The sequence below is a fragment of the Montipora foliosa genome, chromosome 6 (genome assembly GCF_036669935.1).
Source record: "Montipora foliosa isolate CH-2021 chromosome 6, ASM3666993v2, whole genome shotgun sequence".
Lineage (NCBI taxonomy): Eukaryota > Metazoa > Cnidaria > Anthozoa > Scleractinia > Acroporidae > Montipora > Montipora foliosa.
Window position 1 is genome coordinate 17,573,439 of NC_090874.1, and position 7,500 is coordinate 17,580,938.

The following is a 7,500-nucleotide window of genomic DNA, read 5'->3' on the forward strand; positions in this document are numbered from 1 at the left end:
ATCATCTGTTCAATCAATCTTTCAATCAATCAATCTTTATTATTTATAACGCGCGCGTTAACATATGAATAGGATCACATGCGCGTAACAATAAGTTAATTAAACCATTAAACCATTACTCTACAAATATAAGTAAAAATTAAATTAAAAATATAAATAAGATAAATATGTACATATATAAACTTAAATAAAAATTACAAATAATTAAATGTTATAGGCAATAGTAAATAGAAATGTCTTCACTAAAGTCTTGAACCATTAAAATAGACCTTTTCGGCTTGTACATTTTGTTTTCCAATACATATCATGTGATAATACTCAGGAGGCTTGGTCCTTTGTTTTGTTCATTAAAAAGAGTGCATGCAGGCATATTCATGCTTGCATGTCCTCATTTTAATGAACAAAACAAAAGACCAAACCTACTGAGTATTATGTGTACGCAGGCATATTCATGCTTGCATGCCCTCATTTTAATGAACAAAACAAAAGACCAAACCTCCTGAGTATTATCACATGATTTGTATTGGAAAAACAAAATGTACAAGCCGAAAAGGTCAATTGTCCTCATCTGTAATAAGAAAAAAAAAAAAAAAATTGCAAAGTCATGGCGCAGGCGGGAAACACATGACGAGGCATCAGTTGCAATTCGTCCGGGGTAATTCAACGAATTTGATCGCCTTCGACAACAGTAGGTCTTGATTTTATGAGACATTTCGATATGAATTGAAGAATGATTTTCAGTCAAGCACCGCGGTGGCGTCTGCAAGCCAAATTAATTATTTCACGGGGAAAAAAAACAACAAAACATTCTTATCTGCCTCGCGATAAACTTTTATTAGAACACGAACAAAATCTCTTTTCTTTTAATGTGACAAGCTGTGGTATGAAATCTTTTACTTAAAACAGTTAAGCTGTCCGTGTAGTCATTTGGATGCCTTGCGCCTTGTGTTAGAAATTTCGAATGATCGCACAATCAACCTAAAAATTTGATTTTACATCATTCAGAATCTTCCTGAATCTTAGTTCGAGTCTTCAGAGGTGGAAACATATCCCTTTATTAAAAGGTTTAGTTTTCTCACGTATAGTTCCGAGCAGTTCATCATCTACCTTGACCCCGGCTAAAAAAAAAAAAAAAAACACTTTCTTCTTTAGAAAAGGAGGGAGATATATATAATGCGAACTTGTATTGATCTACCCTGCGAGCAGAGTCTCTTTCGATCTTTCTAGATAAGTCGGGAAGCAATCTCGTTTCCAGAGTCTTCGTTCTCTTGACTAGCGGGTCAGATGCGTTTTCGGGTAGAGAAAGAGTTACTGATGCAAAGAGAAGTCGTTTGGCTTGTGACAGTGCTTTTGAGCGCTCTGAAAATATCGTGGAAGGCCCGTCTCTCTGGCATGCAAAGCAATCCTTTTGGTATAGGTTGAAAATTTTGCTCGCATTTCATTTCGGTTCATTACACTGTACTGTTTTCAACCTCCATTGGAAGAAGAAGCGAGATCAGATATAGAGAATCAAATCCACTTTTTGAACAACTGAGGCCAGGTCTTTATCCAACCTCTCTTCTCTGCCTCCTTTGTCGTTGAGGACAGAGGAGGCAGAGAAAAGAGAACACTGGGAACGAGGTTGGTCTTGATCATCTCTCAGTTTTCTCTAACCATGTTGGCTCTCTATATGTACCCCCATACAACTTAATACTGACAAATGTTTGATAGACTTTGTTACAAATTCTGTGATCGGTTAGCATCCCATTTAATGGAAGGGACAAAGTTTTTGACTGCTTAACTCATTGACACCTCAAACGCCCTAGGATGACCCTAGTTGACGACTAGAATCTCCCTGGCATTAGACAGAGTAAAATCTGTCAAGTTTCACTCCCAAGGGTTAAAGGGGATCAGTGATACCCCTTGTTACTCTACAGAAAACAGAGCTAAGTGCTGTCATCAATGAACTACCTGGCTCATTTAGTTTCATTATCTAGACACAGACTTTATGCTTTTAAGGAGTATTTGGGAGCAACTTTACAGCCGCCTATATTTCCGATAAATTATAACTATTTTGTGAAACAAAAGGAGAAGGTAGCATTGCAGACTGTGCAGTACTTCTAGTCACTTGAGAGCGTATTCCACACATCCCCTCAATTTAAATTTTGTCAGTTGACAATTAAGTTTGTCAGTAAATTATACTGTCTATTTTGAGGTCAGACTGACTTCTTCATGTTAATTGGTATGTACAGTTGTCAACAGTTTCTAATGTAATTTATTTTTTATGCCAACAAAAGAAATGTTTAGATTCAAGGTTGTAGACAAGTATCCGTTCCTGTTTGGAATGTTAAAATCAACAGTCTTAAGGCCCGTGCAAACGCTCCCAACAACACGCAACATTGATGGGCCCAACAATGTTGTCTCTCGTTGCGCGATGTTAGCCGATGTGTGCAAACGCTCGCAACAAGTCACAAGATGTTGGGTCTTTAGATGAGAATACAAAGGACTCTGGGACGTTTTCCATCTCCGACGCCATGATGATTTCTTGTTCGCATGTATTTGTGTGGATACGTGGCATGTAGTGCGCGTGCGCCGGCGCAACATTGTTGGATGTGCTGTGCAAACGAACCCAACATTGTTGGACCACGCTTCGATGACCGCGAAACAATAGAGATGTTGGCACTCACCGGTTGGCTCTGAAATTTGACCAGTTTCAAACTTCATCCAACAACTTCCAACAAGTCGCAACAACAAACAACATGGTGTGCAAACGCTCGCAACATGTTGGGCCCAACAACGTTGCGAGCGTTTGCACGGGCCTTTAGACATAATTCAAACCCCGTCGTTTTATTATTTTTCTGATTTATATATTTCTGAAATAGAAAAAAAATTAGCACTGAAACTATAGTTTTAGATTTTTATTCTCCCTGCAGTTTATTGAACAAGCAAACAAATACCACCCCACAATTCAATTTACGGCTGAAATTTCAGATACAGAAACGACATTTTTGGATACAAACACTAGCTGTTACAAAGGCGAAAGGTTCAAGAGTAATTCAGGCCTTGACGTGCCCACGCACTTCAAACCTACTGAAACATTTCAGCGCAGGCACTTCTCCTCGTGCCACCCACCAGGAGTCAAAAAAGGCTTCGTAAAAGGCGAAGCTCTGAGACATCTTAGAACAAACTCTTTTAAAAATACATTTGAAGAGCTCATCCAAAATTTTAAATCACGCCCACATGAAAGAGGTTGTCCCAAGAATCTTGTTGAAAGGACCATCTCAAAAGCGCAATTTAAAAACAGAAAACTGGCACTCCTTCAAAAACCACCGGAAAGGAAATGAACCTTGCCTTTCGTTACAAAGTACCACCGAACAGAGACGAACTTGAAAGAATATGGCGTTCCATCTCCGCCAAAAATCGAAGTTGTAACGCAACATCCAACTTTACACATCGTCATCGGACTGTGGCATGTCAACATTAATATTCACGTAAACAAACTTCGAACTTACCAACACAATGTCAGTAAATACAAATCAAGTCCAACTTAAAGCTATCAACTTTTCATTTTACGTCGCTAATACCAAGTTTTTAGGTCAACTTTACATTTCATGTCGCCAATACCAAGTTCGTAAGTTTAGACTTCATACTCATATACATCGACTTCTGATATATAATCAAAATGTTCAACAGCGCGTGTGAACTACGACTTTAACATAGACTACGATAATCCGTAACGCTATGTCGGACTTTGTCAGATCAAGTTCAAAACAGTTCTTACCGCGAGCCCAAATCTGCCAATAATTATGGGATGTCAAAAATTGACGTCAGTAGGGAGCTTAAGCACGCACGTTTTTGAGTTGGGAACGGCAACCGGAAGAGAACATTTCGCGTGCCAGGACAGTGGTGTCTCCCAGATTTTTATACCAATCATCTCTCAGATCTCGAACGGAGAAAAGCCTATACTTAGCAATGTAAATGTGGTTGTGTGAAGCCAAGTTAAAAGGGAAAATAGCTCACTTCCGGTTGCCGTCCGCGTCCCAAAAACGTGCGTGCTTAAGCTCCCTATTTCGGAGCTACACGCACGTGGTTGCAGAGTTCGGTCGCGGTTCGCAGGGATTGTTCTCAAGACGTGAGTGAAGGTTTAAAGAAAGCTGCGTGTGTGATTGTTGTCTGTCCGCTCGAAAGCATTCGTGCAAGATCAGTTAACGGAAGCATCTTTAATGGCTCCGAGTTGACATTTGAATCAAACAGGGCAGTGAATTCTAATTTCCGCCATAAACAATTTGTTCGAAAACCCGGCTAGTTCATCAGGATTTCTGGCAAGTAACATACTCTCACATTTTAGGTAATCGCTGAATTCTTTAAAAACAGCCTTGCGGATTGCAATCATCATTACTGGGGCAAGCGCTTTGTGTTTAAGGATGGCATTAGATACTTCACGCCAGTATTCGCATGCAATGTTTTTTACCAAGATTTTTGTTGGTTCGTCACGGGGAATTCTCGTAGTCACAGTTCCTGACGGAATCATATACACAACTTTTACCTGAATTCCTGTTTGCGGCAAATCATCGACGTTAAGATTACTCTGCATTTCATCCCAACTCATAACAACTTTTGATTTTCTCCACGAAGGGCTCGCTTTCTCCGGAGTTGCTGGTGTGCGTTTCGTGCTTTTAGAGACAGAGTTTAACGTTGGAGTCGTGCCCGCCTTGACAAACTCGAACAACTGGCCAAGACTGCGAATTTTTCGACCACACGGGTTGCAAACGCGATCAGAATATATTGCAGGATCGCGCAACAATACTAATCCGACACGACTACAAACCTCTGCCAACACAACTCCAAGGCTGTCCTTCCTCTGCGATGGTTTAAAAAGGTTTTCCTAGGACGAATACACTTGTTTGCCGGGAATATTGCCAAATTTCACTTTAAAAGAGCTTTTGCAAATCCTACAGCTTTCGTTAGGACGTCTTTCCGACATAATTTCACTAACATACTCGCTCGCTCGCTCGATTTCTGTTTCGCATGAAGTTGACAAATACAAGTGTGTCAATGTTTTTGTTTTTTGGCTTCCGGTAATAAAAACAAGATCGATGTTCATTGGCTGCTTGCACATTTCCGGAAAGGCGGTCAAGCGGTACTAATTAGGGGGCGTTCAATGATTTCACAGGCTTTGCGGGTAGGCGTTATTTCTAGTGCCCCACCCCTCCACCCGCCACTGCACCAACCCTCTACCGGTCAAGCATCTAATTACAATTAAAGATGGCGGCATCGAAAGCCTGATTTATCTAGCGTTCCGCTCCAAAATAACGCCTGCACTGCAGGCTAATCAAATCCATGCACAGCCGGTTTTATAACGATTTTCTTTTCTTACCTAACATTTTAATACCAAAGGCAGACAGTCTCCTCTCTACTGTTCTGATTGATACTCCCAACAACTGGCTGATTTGAGGAACTTTAAAATCGTTCTCCACAAGAAAAACAAGCTGTTCCTCTTTTATATCAAAAGGTAGTCTGCCTCTACGTCCAAAGCGCACCTCCAACTTCCTAGTTTCGGGCAGATTATTGTCCGCGACGTTCCTTAAAATGCTCAAGACTTCGCTGATAGCAGAGACGGCTCTGTCTGTGAACTGGCCACTGTTTACAAGTGCTTCATTGAGGTATTCTAATCGGAGAATGACACTAGTGATATCATCTGGGATCCTAAAATGGTCTATTAGACTAATCGTGTCCTGAATTACCGACTGAACAAACGCCGGAGTGATAGGTGACGAGGAAGCCATTGTTGTTTAATACAACTCGAAAAAATTTGTAAGAATTTTTTTTCCCGCCAAAGATAGAAAGAAAGCCGAGAGAGGCCTAAGACATGTTCTCGTAACCAGACTCCCACGAATGCTAAGATTGCCGGATTGAACAAGTGGGAGGTACTTACTGATCGACTGTCAAGATTGCCGTATTTCAACCTCTGAATTGCCCAATTGAATGTTTGAATCGGCAAATTGAGTGTTTGAATTGACGGAGTGAAAGTATGAATTGACCAATGCCGAATTGAATGTTTGAATTGCCGAACATTGGTGAGTTGAATGTTTGAATTGGGAATTGATTGTTTGAATTAGCGAATTGAATGTTTGAATTGACCAATTGAATGTTTGAATTGAAGAATTGAATGTTTGAATTGAAGAATCGAATGTTTGAATTGGCGAGTTGAATGTTTGAATTGACAAATTGAATGTTTGAATTGCCGAATTGAATGTTTGAATTGAAGAATTGAATGTCTGAATTGAATAATTGAATGCTTGAATTGAATAATTGAATGTTTGAATTGACCAATTGAATGTTTGGATTGAATAATTGAAAAATTCCTTCGCCGCGTTCAGTTAAAAGCCTTTTTTCACGACAAAGAGGATGATTCGGACACTTCTAATAAAGATATTTTTGAAACACTTCTAGTTCGCAAATCCAAATGGACTCCACCTGAGGGACAATTTGCCTCTTTAGATTTTTTCACCAAAAAATGCCGTCACGACATTCACAAACTTAAATTCAATCGCAACACTAAATTTTCCAACCTTTCCTCGGAAGAGTGGGCGGCGCTTAAAAATCTTAGTAAACGCAACGACATAGTTGTCAAATTGGCCGACAAAGGCGGCGTGGTAGTTGTTTGGCGGTCCGACCTTTACCAAAAAGAAGCTTTGCGGCAACTTTTGGATACCTCGTTTTATGCCAAAATCCCTAAAGATCTCACTTCCAAAAATCAAAAACTTGTCAAAGACACCATTCAAAATCTTATAGTTAATCAAGAATTACCGGACACTGCCACTAATCTCATCATCAACACCCCTAGAACTTCATGCATTTACTTCTTGCCTAAAATTCACAAACCCGACAACCCAGGTCGCCCTATTGTTTCTGCCTGTAGTTGCCCCACCGAACTCATTTCTAGCTACTTAGACAGGATTATGACGCCTATCGTCAAATCTTTGCCATCATACATTAAAGACAGTACACACGCACTACAAATTTTCCGCGATTTCAATTTCTCCGGCCAAGACAAACTTATTTTCACCATGGACATTAGATCTCTATACACAGTCATTCCTAATAGCGAAGGTCTTCAAGCACTTAAACACTTTTTCGATCAACGCACTGTCAAAGAAGCTAGCTCGGAAACACTCCTCCGCCTTGCCGAACTAGTTTTAACGCTTAACTGTTTTTCATTCGCCGGCAACTATTACAAACAAATTAATGGTGTAGCGATGGGCACAAGAATGGGACCTAGCTATGCCAATCTTTTTGTAGGATATGTTGAACACCAATTTTTTAATCAGTACAACGGCCCCAAACCTGAACTCTACGGCCACTACATCGACGACTGCATCGGCGCTTTTTCATCCAGCAGAGAAGAACTCGATCAATTTATAACCTCCGTCAACTCTTTTCATCCAGCTCTTAAATATACCTGGGAAATTTCGGAAACTTCATTGGCTTTCCTAGATATCAAAGTTTCTATTAGAGGCA

General features: G+C 40.2%; 1 pseudogene; it reads right to left on the minus strand.

The window, feature by feature from the left end:
• Positions 1-4,225: 4,225 nt before the first annotated feature.
• Positions 4,226-4,963, minus strand: LOC138005110 (uncharacterized; annotated as a pseudogene).
• Positions 4,964-7,500: the final 2,537 nt, after the last annotated feature.